General features: G+C 35.4%; 1 protein-coding gene across 18 annotated transcripts in view; it reads left to right on the top strand.

The window, feature by feature from the left end:
* The window catches only part of MBD5 (methyl-CpG binding domain protein 5), a 432,006-nt gene that overhangs the window by 329,781 nt on the left and 86,518 nt on the right, over nt 1–15,707 (top strand). For 4 of the 18 annotated variants that reach the window (XM_072757698.1, XM_072757695.1, XM_072757706.1 and 1 more), the window contains one exon: nt 8,021–8,065. The exons of the other annotated variants lie outside the window; for them this stretch is intronic. The gene's annotated coding sequence lies outside the window, so the exon portion shown is untranslated. The remainder of the gene's footprint in view (nt 1–8,020; nt 8,066–15,707) is intronic. 18 annotated transcript variants of the gene reach the window in all.

Genomic DNA, 15,707 nt, shown 5'->3' on the forward strand with positions numbered 1-15,707 from the left:
TCCTATGATTATAAACCAGTGCTTCTAAGTTATTCTAGCTCAAGTTAATCAGACGTACCAGATTTGGGGAGCCAATAGCAGATATCTCCTTGTCCAGGACATGGATATGGATCTGTTCTCACTTTTATCCTGGTTTGGGAAGTCTGATCTTCTAACCTGAAGTCTACCAACTTTGAAAGGAAAGCCCAGCCTCCTCCTCAAAAAACTGGAGACCGAGCAGATGTTCACGATGTTCAGGTTTAACCCTGACAATTAGTAGCAGTGATACAGTACAGTCGCAAGGAAGGGAAGTTGACAGATGGGGAGTAAGAAGAGGAGTTGAAAATCACTGAGAACATATTATAATTCTGAATTGGAAAGAAAAGGTCATGCTTATAATTTTAAGGTAGAAATTTAGTCAATGTTATTATTCTCGTTTATTGCATATACATTTTACTGCTTTATGTTACAAGTCTGATTTAAGATTTTGCAAATAGCAAACACATTATTGTATCAGCAAACACATGAAGTCCTATTCTCGTTTTCTGTCATATTAATTTCACCATGTGGTTAGATTGTTTTTTTGCAGTATTATTTTTATCTTTTATTAGGATCAGAATTATATTAGCTTTTGTAAATAACTTGGGTACCTTTTGCTCTTTTCATGTTCTCTGAAACAACTTACATGAAATAGGAATTATGTATGTCTTGAAAATTTGGTAGAAGCTACCAGCATAACCTGGTCCTGGGGTTTCTTAAGAGAAGTGGTCTTTGGGGCACCTGGCTGTCTCAGTCAGTAAAGCTAGTGAGTTTTGATCTCCAGGTCGTGACTTTGGGTCTCTACACAGGTTGAGGGTAGAGTTTACTTAATTAAAAAAAATATATATATATTAAAGACAGAGGTGGTCTTTGACTACCACTTTAGTTTCTTTATTACTTATTTGAGTTCTTTATTTCTTTTTGTAATGATAGTGATGTTTCATATTTTCCTGGAAATTATTCATTTCATCTCTATTTTCAAATATTTTATTTTATTTTAATTCCAGTACAGTTAACCTACAGTGTTATATTAGTTTCAAGCCTACATTACTCAGTGCTCATCACAAGTGCACTCCTTAATACGCATCACCTATTTCACCTATCCCCCACCCACTTCCCTCTGGCAACTACCAGTTCTCTATAGATAAGAGTCTGTTTCTTGGTTTCTCTCTCTCTCTTTCTCTCTCTCTCGCTCACTCATTTGTTTTGTTTCTTAAATTGCACAAATGAGGGAAATCATATGGTATTGTGTTTCTCTAACTGACTTATTGCACTTAGCATTATACTCTCTAGCTCGATCCATGTTATTGCAAATGGCAAGATTTCATTCTTTTTATGGCTGAATAATATTCCATTCCATTTATATGCCACAGCTTCTTTATCCATCCATCTGTAAATGGACATTGGGCTGAAGTATTTTACAGTAAACATATGGGTGCATGTATCCTTTGAATTAGTGTTTTTCTATTTTGAGGATAGATACCAGTAGTGTGGTTACTGCATTGTATGATAGTTCTATCTTTAATTTTTTAAGGACGTTCCATACTAGTTTCCAGAGTGTCTCTACCAGTTTGCATTCCACCAACAGTGCAAGATGGTTCCTTTGTCTCCACATCCTTGCCAATACTTAACTGTTTCTTGTGTGTTTGATTTTAGCCATTCAGCAGGTGTGAGGTTATATCTCCTTCTGGTTTTCATTTGCATTTCTCTGATGATAAATGATGTTAAGCATCTTTTCAAGTGTCTGTTGGCCATCTGTATGCTTTCTTTGGAGATGTGTCTGTTTCTGTCTTCAGCCCATGTCTCATTTGGATTATTTGTTTTTTAGATGTTGAGTTGTATAAGTTCTTTATATATTTCAGATACTAATTCTTTATCTGATAATGTCACTTGCAAATGTCTTCTCCCATTCCATAGGTCGCCTTTAGTTTGTTTCCTTCACTGTAGTAATCAAAACAGTATGGTACTGGCAAAAAAAAAAAAAAAAATAGACACATAGATTAACAGAACAGAATAGAAAACCCAGAAATAAACCCACGATTATATGGTCAGTTAATCTTCAACAAAGCAGGAAAGACTATCCAATGGGAAAAAGACAGTGTCTTCAACAAATGATGCTGGGAAAACTGGTCAGCTATATGCAAAAGAATGAAACTGGACCACTTTCTTATATTGTATACAAAACAACTTCAAAATTGGATTAAAGACTTAAACAATGAGATCTGAAACCATAAAAATCCTAGAAGAGAACTCAGGCAGTAATCTCTCTAGCATTGGCCATAGCATTTTTCTAGGCATGTCTCCTGAGGCAAGGAAAACAAAAGCAAAAATAGACTATTGGGACTACACTAAAATAAAAAGTTTCTGCACAGCAAGGGAAGCAGTCAACAAAACTATTTTCACATATTTTAATATACAGTTTTTCATAATACCCATTCTTACTTTTTTATCTCTGTAGTGTATACTTATTTACCCCTTTACATTATGTATTTTGTTTGTTTACACATTCTTTTGTCTTTTTTCAGTGTTGTCAGAACTCTGCTTATTAATCTTTTCCAATAATTAGCTTTTGGCTCTGTTTTTCTTGTTATTAGTGTAGTTGTTGTTGATATTGTTCTCTGTATTTTCTGCTTTTATATTTCATTCCTTCTTGTTTCTTTAGGCTTGCTTTGTGGTTCTTTTCCAACTTCTTTAAGTGAATGCTTAATTCATTTAATTTTAATCTTTTTTATTTTTTGATAAATGTATTTGAGCTGTAGACTTTCTTCTGACTCCTGTCTTAATACCCATTCTTCCTTTCTTTCTTAAGGTTACTAAGGATTGGATTTTCCCTTCTTGTTCAAAGCAACCCTTTCCACTTTGACTCCTCCATGACTTCGCTTTAGTCCTTGTCCTAGAGTTGGAGTTTAGGATGCAAAGAACAGAAACCCATTTGTGTTAAAAGAGAAGAGGAGTTAATATAAGGACATCAATGAACCATAACTTGAAAGTATCAGATTCAGAAAACCTCTGAATCTCCTTTAGAGGGTCATGGTCTTTCAGGGAGACTCTGCCTCTCTCCGCACATCTTTGTCCTCTGTTTCTCTAAGAGCTAACTTCTTCATGCTCTACCTTATCAATGCTTCAGTTAGCCACTCATGGTTTTTATTTTTCCTAAATTTAGCTTTAACATGGGTCATTACTGCTACACATCCTTTTTTTAAAATTTCTCAGTATGGTTGACATACAATGTTACATTAATTTCAGGTGTATAGCTTAGTGATTTGATGAGTTTATACATTCTGCTATACTCACAAGTATAGCTATCTTCTCTCCATTACATTGCTATTACAATATCATTGACTGTAACCCTACACTGTGCTTCTTATCCTTGTGACTTACTCTTCCACAGCTAAAGGACTGTATCTCCCTCTCCTCTTAACCCATTTTGCCCAGTCCCCTCGCCTCTGGCAGCCATTGATTTGTTCTCTGTATTTATATGTCTAATTCTACTTTTTGTTTGATTATTATTTTTTTAGATTCCACTTATGAGTGGAATCATATGGTATTTGTCTTTCTCAGACTCATTTTTCTTTTTTTTTTAAGATTTTATTTATTTATTCATGAGAGACACACACAGAGAGAGAGGGCAGAGACACAGGCAGAGGGAGAAGCAGGCATGATGTGGGATTCGATCCTGGGAGCCTGATGTGGGACTCGATCCCGGAACTCCAAGATCACGTGTTGGGCCGAAGGCAGGCGCTAAACCGCTGAGCCACCCAGGGATCCCAACTCATTTTTCTTACCATAATACCCTCTAGGTCCATCCATGTCTCAAATGGCACAATCTTATTCTTTTTATGGCTATGTAATATTCTTTGGGTGTGTGCACATGTGTGTATGTCATGTTTCCCCTATTCGTCTACTGATAGATACATAGGTTGCTTCCATATCTTGGCTATTGTAAATAATGCTGCAGTAAACATAGGGGTGCATGTATCTTTTCAAATTAGTGTTCATTTTCTTTGGGTAAATACCCAGTAGTGGAATTTTGATATCATAAGGTATTTCTATTTTTTTTAATGTTTTGAGGAAACTTCATACTGTTTTCCACATCGTGGAAAACAATTGGCTGTACCAATATACATCCCCATCAACATTGCACAAAGGGTTCTTTTTTCACATCCTCACCAACACTTGCTATTTCTTGTCATTTTGATTTAGTCATTCTAATGGATGTAAGATGGTATCTCATTGTGGCTTTGATTTGCATTTCCCTGATGTTTAGTGATGTTGAACATCTTTTCATGTGTCTGTTAACCATCTATAGATCTTCTTTGGAAAAATGTCTGTTGAGGTCCTCTGACCATTTTTTAATTGGATTGTTTGAGGTTTTTGTGTGTTTGAGTACACTATCCTTTTCTTTATATTTCACTACCCTTACATCTGACTTTATACTGCTAATCAGTCAATTATTTACATATTTCTTAGTTCATACTCCTAACAGAGAATCCAATTAGCTCAACTCACATTTTCATAATAGATAACTAACTTATGTGCCTATTATCAGTCAATTACCTGTACTGAGGGGTAAGAAACTATATACCATGTTACCTGTGCTCTGAGGAGCAAGGCCTGTGGGCAGGACATTTTTCCTCAGGAATGCATTGGTAGGACAGGCTCCAGCCATCTCTAATAGTCCTCTCATTCTAATATATTCAGTTTTACTCCATTAGTTTCTTCTCCTCATACTTTAATTTTATTGACTTTCCCACTCCAAAAAAAAATCCTTTTAATCCTGTTTCCTTCTAGCTACCAACTCATTCTCCTTTTCACCTCATCCATTGTACTCAAGAGGTTATTATTTGCTGTAGTCATATTCTTTTCTCTCATTAACTTCTCATCCTATTGAAATTGGGCTTCCTTTCTTATCATATTCCTGGAACCACTCTAGCCATGGGCAATAGTAATCTAATTGTCATATCCAGTGGAAAATTTTCAGTCTATATTTCACTGCCTTTTCTTCAACATTTGACGTTCATGGCAACTTTCTTCTATAAATATTCTGTTTTCTTGGTTTGTGTGAACCTACACTTCCTTGGTGCTGCTTATAACCTTTTAACTGTTCTTGCTCTTTTTCTTTTTGTGGGCTTTTTCTATGCCCCTTTCTTAAAATGTTGATATTCTCCTGATTTCTTATGTACTTACTACTTTTTTTACTCTGTGTTCTCTTCATTTTTATGTTTCAACTACCACATATAAAGTATTGATTCTAAAACTATTTCCAACCTAATTCCCCATAGAACTTCAGATCCATATATCTTTGGATCATCTTTGAGCATCTCAGAGTCAACACATTTCAAAGTCAACATATCCTAAACTGAATTTGTCATCCCCACTCATAAATTTGTTCTCTTGTATTTTTTTTTGTTTTATTTATTACTAAAGATGTTTTATTAAAAAAAAAAAAAAAGATGTTTTATCATTCAGGCAAACTAAAAGTGTGAAAGTCTGCATAGCCCAGGGTTAGAAAACATGACACACATGCTACCATTCCTCCATCTCATGCTTATTACGGACATAGGACTCATGAACACACATGCCAACAGTGCCTCATCCTGTTATGATAATAGGCATATGACTTTCATGCTTATGTGTCCTAATGAGATTGGATGATACTGCAGAATCCTTTTCTACATGGTGTTTCAAGCAACTACTGTCAATCAGTTAGGATTGGCACCTGCTTATTCTCTACCCTGTTCTTTGTGCCTTTTACTGCAAAACTACTTCTAGAGATTTGTTGTCCTCTGTCTTCTGACTGGGTTTGCTCAGAGACATTCACAGAAGATTAGAAAGTGGGTCAAGAGTGATTTTGGGATATTTATTCTTACAGGGATTGCCACAGTTTTGCTGCATTTCTTTACTGAAAGACACAACTCCTGTCAACAACCTCTTCTCTTCCAGAAACTGGTTTCTGGCTTAGGGTAATAATAGGTCTCTTGTTGCTAGCGCTGGGTTCATACAGTATTCCTTGTCAGTTCCCCTAATTCTTTCCCACATCTTTGTAGGTAAAGTTTTCCACAGATTACCCAATTTGAGTGTACTGTTTTCTTTTCTGCCCTGACTGATACAGCGTGTGAATTAAAACCTACTTGCCATCCCTTCCTACATTCCTTACATTACTATCAGGCCCCACACATCCATATATTTACTAAGACTTGCTTATTTCAGATCCCAAATATTACTCAATTGTATCCCTTCTCTCTACTCTTACTCTCAGAATTCTAGTTCAGGCTCTTAATGTCCCTCTGTGAAATAAATATGTGAAATGGAAAAGGATTTATATTGAAGCAAACAATTTAGCAAAGGCTGCCAATCCCTGGCAAGCTGATTACATGGCCTACTTGATTATATTTGGCTTTATTATTCTCTGGTTAATTCATGAATGTCTATCCTGTGGCCCCTGTTCTGTCTTCTAATTCTTATATTTTAAAAGATTACTGATTTTATGGAATCATAATATAATTCTAAAATAAAGGTAGAACTGGTTCTAGTTAAAATAAGGCTAGCACTTACGACACAACAGGAAAAAAAAAGACACAACAGGAATATGACTTTACAGTCTACCAATGATTAATAAGTATTTGTCTTTTCCTATTTATTTTTTTTTTCTTTTTTTTAAAGATTTTATTTATTCATAGAGACAGAGAGAGAGGCAGAGACACAGGCAGAGGGAGAAGCAGGCTCCATGCAGGGAACCCTATGCGGGACTCGATCCAGGGTCTCCAGGATCACACCCTTGGGCTGCAGGCGGCACTAAACCGCTGCGCCACCGGGGCTGCCCTCCTATTTATTTTCTATCATTGTTTTCATAGCTCTTGTTTCACAAAGATTTATTTATTCTCATTTTTTTCTATGAATTAAGGAAATTTGATGAATGAAATATGAAAATGCTTCCAGTTTATCAGAAGAATTTCACATTCTGATTTAGGGTAAATATTACTCTCTGATAAGTATGATCTTATTAACCCTTTAACCAACTTCATTTAGTGAACTTGCAGTCAGCCAAAAAAAAAATCTTTTTTATATTATATACTATAAATTGTATTTTCTCTATCTTCTATTTAATCTTATTTTGTAAAGTTTCTTTTTTTTTTTTTTTTTCAAAATTCCTTTAAGAGTTCCTAATTCTGGGGTGGCCCAGGTGGCTCGGTGGTTTAGCACCGCCTTCAGCCCAGGGCGTGATCCTGGAGACCCAGGATCGAGTCCGATGTCAGGCTCCTGCATGGAGCCTGCTTCTCCCTCTGTCTGTGCCTCTGCCTCTTTCTCTCTCTGTGTCTCTCATGATTAAATAAATAAAATCTTAAAAAAAAAATTCCTAGTTCTGTTCTATAGTCATCAACCATTCTTTCAGTGCAGTTTATCTTTAATGGAAAATGTTTACTTGGTAGAACTGCAGAGAAGTTCTTTTGATCTGCCAATAGAGAATTCCAATAAGAGACTGAATTTAGAGATTGAGTCATAAACCTGTAAATAATCATTCAGTGAACAACGAACATATACAGCTTTTGAAATATCTCTTATTTTACCATCTGGTACACAAGATTTCTAGTGATTTTGCCAAATACCTTCTTGAAATCAAAGGTACTAGGTCCAGAGTAGAGCATTTTTTTATATCTGCTAAGCAAGCAATCCTTTCAGAAAGTGATTAAGTTAGTCTGACATAAATTGTTCCTGGTAAAACTAAACTAGCTCAATTATTACTGTCTTCCTTCCTAATAAGTACACGTAAACCTATCTGTTCATTAATTCCTTCTAAAAATCTTACAAGGCTATAAGGCATGATTTAAAGCCTGACTAGCTTATATTTTGAGGTCTCCATATTATTTTCCTTTTTAAAAAATTAGAAACTGTTTCATTATCTAGTCTTCTAGCATCTCTTCTAGCCTCTATAGTTCTTCAAAATTACCATTATCAAATCAGTCATTTTATCTCCAGATTTCTCTCATTCATTTTTTTTCAGGCAGTTATATACGCCAAGATACAAATAAAAGATCTGTTAAAGCAGGTAAGAAATCTGTTGTTACTTTTTCACCTGTCCAAGATTGTGACTTCTTTAATTTTTTTTATTTAATCTTGCAATAATTTTAGATTGTAGAAGAGTTGCAAAAATAGTACAGAGCATTCCATATAGCCTTTACCTATCCTCCCGTAATGTTAACACCCTGCATAGTTATCATCCAATTATCAAGACTAAGAAATTAATACTATTAAAATATTAATAACCAAACCACAGATTTATCCTGATTTCACTTTTTCCATTTATGTACTTTTTCTCCCCAAGATGCAGTCCAGGATCCCACATTACATTTTAGTTGTCATGTCTCTTTAGTCTCCTCCTATCTATAAGAGTTCCTTAGTCTCTCCTTGAGGATTTTCAACACCTTGACTATATTTATTTTTGATGGTTTTATTAAGATACAGTTGACATACAATAACATGTATTTAAGGAATACAACTTGATGTATTAACATACATGAAGCCATCACTACAATCAAGATAATAAACATATCCATAACCACTGAAAGTTTCTTTATATTCATATTTTTAAAGATTTATTTATTTTGAGAGAGAGAGCATGAGCCCATGAGCCCATGAATGGGGGGAGGGGCAGAGGGAAAGGAGGGAGAGAATCTCAGGCAGACTCCCTGCTGAGTACAGAGCCATCATTGGAGCTTGAGATCATGACCTGAGTAGATATCAAGAGTCTGACACTTAACGTACTGAGCTACCCAGGTATCCCTCCTTATATATATTTCTAATCCCTACCTCCCTTTTCTTCCTTCTCTCCTTGATGTTCCCAGGCAACCACTAAACTGCTGTCACAGTAGATTACACTTTCTAGAACTTAATGTAAATGGAAAATACAGTATACATTCTCCTTTCATTTGGCCTCTTTCACTCAAGATAATCATTTTAAGACTTCTTCTTGTTTCATAAATCAATAATTCATTTTTTATCCTGAGTTTCATTTCACTTATATATGTATCAAAATTAGTTTATCTATCTGTCCACCTGTGATGGATATTTGGATTGTTTTTAGTTTTGCCTATCACAAATGCCCCTTTTAGCATTCTTGTATTAGTGTTAACAGAATTTACCTTTGTCCACAATTTTATTTTTGATCTATTGTGTCATTATATTTAACTTGTGATTTTTATGGGCAGCATATATTTGGGCTTTGCATTTTTATTTATTGTTCATTTGTTTGCTTGTTTATTACCATTCACAGTATTTTATTGTATTTTATTTTATTTGGACATTTATCCAAATCTGTTTTTTACTTATTGAAGTATAGTTGACATACAATGTTACATTAGTTTCAAGTGTATGACTTAGTAATTTAACAACTTTATACCTTATGCTTTGCTCACCACAAATGTAGCTATTACAGTAGCATTAACTGTATTCCTCATGCTCTGCCTTTAATCCTCCTGATTTATTCATTCCATAACTAAAAGCCTGTACTTCTCCCTCCCCTTCACCTCATTTGCCCACCCTTCTCCCCTCTAATAACTACCAGTTCTATTTATAAGTGTGTTTCTGCTTCATTTTTTTTTAAAGATTTATTTATTTATTTATTTGTGATAGACATAGGGAGAGAGAGAGAGGCAGAGCCACAGGCAGAGGGAGAGGCAGGCCCCATGCCGGGAGCCCGACGCGGGACTCGATCCTGGGACTCCAGGACCGCGCCCTGGGCCAAAGACAGGCGCTAAACCGCTGAGCCACCCAGGGATCCCCTGTGTTTCTGCTTCTATTGTGTGTTCATTTGTTTTTTAGATTCAATATATAAGTGAATCATATGGTATGTATGTATGTGGGTGTGTATATATATATACATATATATATACACATAGACATATATATACACACATGCTCCTCCCCATTATATATTCTTGCCTCCTTCGTTGTAGATTAATTCACCGTATAAGCAGGAGTTTATGGGGTACCTGGGTAGCTCAGTTGGTTAAGTGTCTGACTCTTGGTTTTAAGTGCCTGACTCCAGTCAGGATCTCATCCTTTGTGAGACTGAGCCCCACATTGAGCTCCACACTCAGCCGGGAGTCTCCTTGAAAATTCTCTCCCTTTGCCCCTCCCACCACTCACATATGCATTCTCTCTCTCTCTCTCTCTCTCAAATAAATAAATAAATAAATCCTTTAAAAAAATGAGTTTATTTCTGTTCTCTATTTTGTTCCACAATCCATGATGTGTTTTGGATATTATAGCTTTACAGTATATCTTAAGATCTGGGATTGTGATATCTCCTGCTTGTTCTTTTACAAGATTGCTTTGGTTATTCAGGGTCTTTTGTTATTCCATATAAGCTTAATACTATTTGTTCTAGTTCTGTGAAAAATAGGCTATTGATATTTTGATAGGGATTGCGTTGAATTTGAGATTGCTTTGAATAGAATGGACATTTTAACAATTCTAATTCTTCCACTCATGAGCATGGAATATCTTTCCATCTATTTGTGTTGTCTTCAACTTCATTAATGAACGTTTTATAGTTTTCACAATACAGGTCTTAAAGCTTTCAGAGTAGAGGTTACTTTCTTGGTTAAGTTTATTCCTAGGTATTTTATTCTTTTTATTTTATTCCAATTATAAATGGAATTTTTCTTAATTTCTTATTTCTGGTACTTTGTTACTAGTGCGTAGAAATGCAACCAGTTTCTGTATATTAATTTTGTATTCTGTAATTTTACTGGTTCATTTATTACTTCTAATAGTTTTTGATGGAGTCTTTAGGGTTTTCTATGTATAGTACTGTGTCATCTGGAAATAGTGACAATTTTACTTCTTTCTCATAAGTTTGGATGCCTTTTATTTCTTTTTACTGTCTAATTGCAGACATAGAATCTGATAACCTCTGCCTTTTAATTTGGTGCCCAAACATTTGTATTTTTATGGTTATTGATATACTTATATGGTTATTGATATAGTTAAGTTTAAAACTATCATTTTGCTATTTGCCGCATGTTTCCCATTTTATATTTGTCCTATCTGTTCTTTGTTCTTGTTCCTCTCTCTTCCTTTTTTTGGATTGAGTACTTTTTATGATTCCCTTTTTTATCACCTTTAATGGCTCTTTATAGATACAACTTTTCATTTTGCTACTTATTGGTTGTTTAAGATTTGTAGTATACCTGTGTAACTCTCACCATCTACCTTCAAGTGATATTATATTATTTCACTTGTAGTATTAGAACCTTATGATTAGTGTACTTCCATTTCTCCTCTTTTGGATTTTTTTATTTTAAATTTTTAAATTGTCAATTATTAGGGCACCTGTGTGGCTCAGTTGGTTCAGCATCTGCCTTTGGCTTAAGTCAGGATCCCAGGTGCTGGGATCGAGCCCCACATCCAGCTCCCCGCTTGACCGGGAGTCTGCTTCTCTTTCTCTCTCTGCCCTTCCTCCCTGCTAGTGTCACTGTCTCTCAAATAAATAAATAATCTTAAAAATATAAAAAATAGATTGTCAAATATATTTTTTAATTTAAATATAAGAGTAAAGAAAGAAAGAACATATAAGAAATGTACGTTTCAGGGTGCCTGGGTGACTCAGTCAGTTGAGCGTCTGACTCTTGATCTCAGAGTTGTGAATTCAAACCCCACCTTGGGCTCCACACTGGGCTTGGAAATCACTTAAAGTAAAAAAAGCGAGAGAGAGAGATGTATGTTTTGTCTTATAATTACTATTTCTAGTGGTCTTTATTACTTTTCTAAGATCTTTGTTTCAATCTAGTATTATTTTGCTTCTTCCTTAAGGGCCTTCTTCACCATACTTGTACTGGTGAACTGCTAGTGATAAGTTCTTTTAGCTTTTGTATATCTGAAAGTTTTTATATTACTTTCATTTTAGAAAGATATTTTTGCTGTATATAAAATTCTAGTTTGACAGAGTTGAGGAGATTGTTTAGTACTTTATTTTTTTAATTAGAGTCCCAGATCCAGTCCGACATCAGGCTCCCTACATGGAGCCTGCTTCTCCCTCTGCCTGTGTCTCTGCCTCTCTCTCTCTGTCTCTGTCTCTCATGAATAAATAAAATCTTAAAAATAAATAAATCTCTGAGTTTATAGCTTTTTATCAAATCAGGGAAGATTTCAACCCTTATTTCTTTAAATATTTTTTTGTCCCCCACCCTCTTCCCTCCTTTTGGAGTTTCACTTACACATATAGTAAGCCGTTTGAATTGCCTCACATATCACTGATACTTTTTTTTTCAGTCTTTAAGTTTATACTATCTTCTGCAATGTCTGCAATGTCTAATCTTCTGCAATGTTAGTCCCATCCAGTGTATTTTTCATCACATAAATGATCATTTTCATCTCTGGAATTTCAGTTTTGGTCTTTTTTTTTTTTTTTACTATCTTGCATATCTCTTTCTATTTTTGAACATATGGAATACAATTATTATAACTGTGTTAATGTTCTTACCTGTTAATTCTAAAATCTGTCAGTCTGGATTACTTTTAATTGATTGATATTTTATTTATTTATTTTTAAATTTTTATTTATTTTTTCATGAGATACACAGAAGGAAAGAGGCAGAGACACAGGCAGGCTCACCCCTGCAGGGAGCCTGATGTGGGACCTGATCCCAGATCCCAGGATTACACCCTGAGCCAAAGGCAGACGCCCAACCGCTGAGCCACCCAGGCATCCCAGTTGATTGTTATTTTTAATTGAAATGTTTGCTAATTGTAGATTCATATGCAATTGTGTAGAGTAATAAAGAGAAATTTCCTGTGCTCTTTACCCACGTTTCCCTGATGATAATACCTTGTAAAACTAGTAAAATATCATAGCCAGAATGTGGTGATACAAAGCACTGATCTTGTTCAGATTTCCCCAATTTTACTTATATTCATTTGTATGCCTGTGTGTTTTCAGATCTGTGCAATTCTATTACATGTTGAGTTTCTTTCATCCACCACCACAGTCAAGGTACAGTTCCATCCTCACAAGAATCCGTCTTCTTGCCCTTTTATAACTATACTCACTTCTTTTATTAAAGATATTATTTATTTATTCATGAGAGAAACAGAGAGAGGTAGAGACAGGCAGAGGGAGAAGCTGGCTTCCCACGTGGAGGACTTGATCCCAGGACCTCAGGATCACAACCTGAGCCAAATGCAGATGCTCAACCACTGAGCCACCCAGGTGTCCCTGACCATACTCACTTCTATCTTGCCCCCACCCTACCCCCATCGCTAACCCTGCAACAACTACTCTGTTACCCATTTCTAAAATTTTGTCATTTAAAAAATGCTAAATAAATGGTCTCCTATAGTATATGTAACCTTTGGGGACTGGCTTTTTCACTTAATATAATTCCCTAGAAGTTCATCTAAGACTGACTCATTTTTTACCTCACTGTGTGGGGGTTGTTTCAAGCAAGAGGGCAAATCTCAGCCCTGTTAGTCCATCTTGACTGAAGCCAAAGACCTCTATGATTTATTCTTAATCAGATATATTTTTTCATTTTGACACGAGATTTATTTTTTTATCAAGAAAAAAGAAAATAAAATTAAAATTTAATTTTCTTTTAATTTCATTTTATTATTACAGTTGTTTACCCAAGTATCCCTTAATCTTCCTATTCCAATCATAACTTTAAAAGTACCTTTTATATCTCTAGGATTTTTCTAAACTTCACTTTATTCTGGATTTGATAAACTTTTTTGACAGTTTTCTCAGATGGCTTTTCATTTCTCCTTCCCTTGTTTTTACCTTTCTTCCTTCTTTCCAATCAAAAAATATTTATCAAAAGCCTATAATGTGCCAGGTGCTATGATAAGCACTGAGGATAATGCCATGAAAATGATAGACAAAGCCCTTGCACTCTTGCTGAGATTCTAGTGATGAGAGAAAGGCAATAAACATATAAGCTGTAATTTTATTTAAGTTAGGAATATATGCTGTGAAGAAAATAAACAAGATGACATTTTGAGATGCTTTTGGAGCTCAAATATTAGAAGGGTTTTAGAACAAAGAACAGCAACTGCAAAAGCCCAAAGTCAAGAATAAATTTGACATGACTGGAGAGAAATACTTATAAACTATACTCAGGGAAAGACACTCACAAAATGGGTGTTCAGAGGTCAAATCACACAAAGTCTTGAAGGCTGAATTGGGTTTATGTGCCTTTCCTTTTGCCTTTTATACACAGCTTCTCTATAGCTCAGCAACATAGAAAACTCCCTGTACAACTCCTTGAGCTTCTACAGATTTCTCTCTGGTTTCTTTATCTTTGGGCTTAGGCTGTTTGTATGGTTATGGTCAGAATGTTCCCTTTTTTTTTTTTTTTTTTATAACTTCAAAACCTTTTTTGCCTTCCTTATAATAGATGCTTACAATGCACTTTTACCTCTTTGAATACTTTGAACTATGCTTTCCAAAGTCTAAAGTACCTGTGTAACCACTCCCAATGTGCACTTCCTAGACTATTACAATCCCCAAGATAATATGACCCACTTCTCCAATTATTCCAATTGTGCCTATTATTATTCAGTTAAATAGAAAAAAGTCGTTTTAAGAGACCGTTGAGAACAGGCATCCAAAATTTTGTCAGCTTTTATCACAAAGACTTTTAGCAGATTGCTTCTCCCAGTCCATTCTTAGTACAGCTAAAAAGAAGTACCTTCCTAAAGTGCAGTTAGGGTCTTGTCACTCCTCTGCTTAAACTCCTCAGTTGTTTTCCCATTGCAATTAAAATAAAATAAAATTCAAAACATGACTATGAATAAGATGGCCCTACATGGTTCCTTCCTTGCTTGCTTCTCCAACTTCATCTCATGCTACCCCTCTTCCCTTCCCTCATTGCATTTTAGCAACATCAATCTTAACTTCAGTTCTGTAACACACCCAACTCATGCTCAGCTCTGGAGTTTTGCACATGCTGTTTCCTTTGCCTAGAATACTCCCCACCAACCCACGCTCCATTCTTATGGCCAGTTTCTTTCTCATCCTTCACGCCTCTCAAATTTCACCTCCTCAAAGAGGACTTCCCTGGTCTCGAAGGAGATCTCTCCCCACCACCCTACATCCTTGTTTTCTCTTTGGCCCTTGTTTATTTCTTTGATAGCACTTAACATGACCTGCAGTTATTTAAGTATTTGCTTATAGGTTTTTGTTCTGTCACCAACACTACAGTGTAAGCCTCCCAAATGCAATGTCCCCAGTACCTAGAACTATGTCTGATCTATAGAAGGCCCTCATGAAGGATTTAAATGATTTCATTTGAGTTGATACCTGATTGAGTTTTTGAATGAGTGAATGAATGAATAAACATATAAGAAAGCAAATCATAAAATTTAGAATAAAATTCACTTTTTAACAAAGATTTTCTTTAAACCAAAGTATTAAAAAGTCCAATGAGGGGGACTCCTGGGTGGCTCAGTGATTCAGCGTCTGCCTTGGGTTCAGGTCATGATCTTGGGGTTCTGGGATCAAGTTCCACATCAGGCTCCCCATAGGGAGCCTGCTTTTCCCACTGTCTACATCTTTGCCTCTCTCTCTCTGTGTCTCTCACAAATAAATAAATAAATAAAATCTTTAAAAAATAAAAATTAAAAAATGTAAAGTCCAATGAGGGGAAAAAAAGATATTGGTACTGTAAAAACTCTCATTATCCAAATTA

This window comes from Vulpes vulpes, chromosome 5 (assembly GCF_048418805.1).
Source record: "Vulpes vulpes isolate BD-2025 chromosome 5, VulVul3, whole genome shotgun sequence".
Classification (NCBI taxonomy): domain Eukaryota; kingdom Metazoa; phylum Chordata; class Mammalia; order Carnivora; family Canidae; genus Vulpes; species Vulpes vulpes.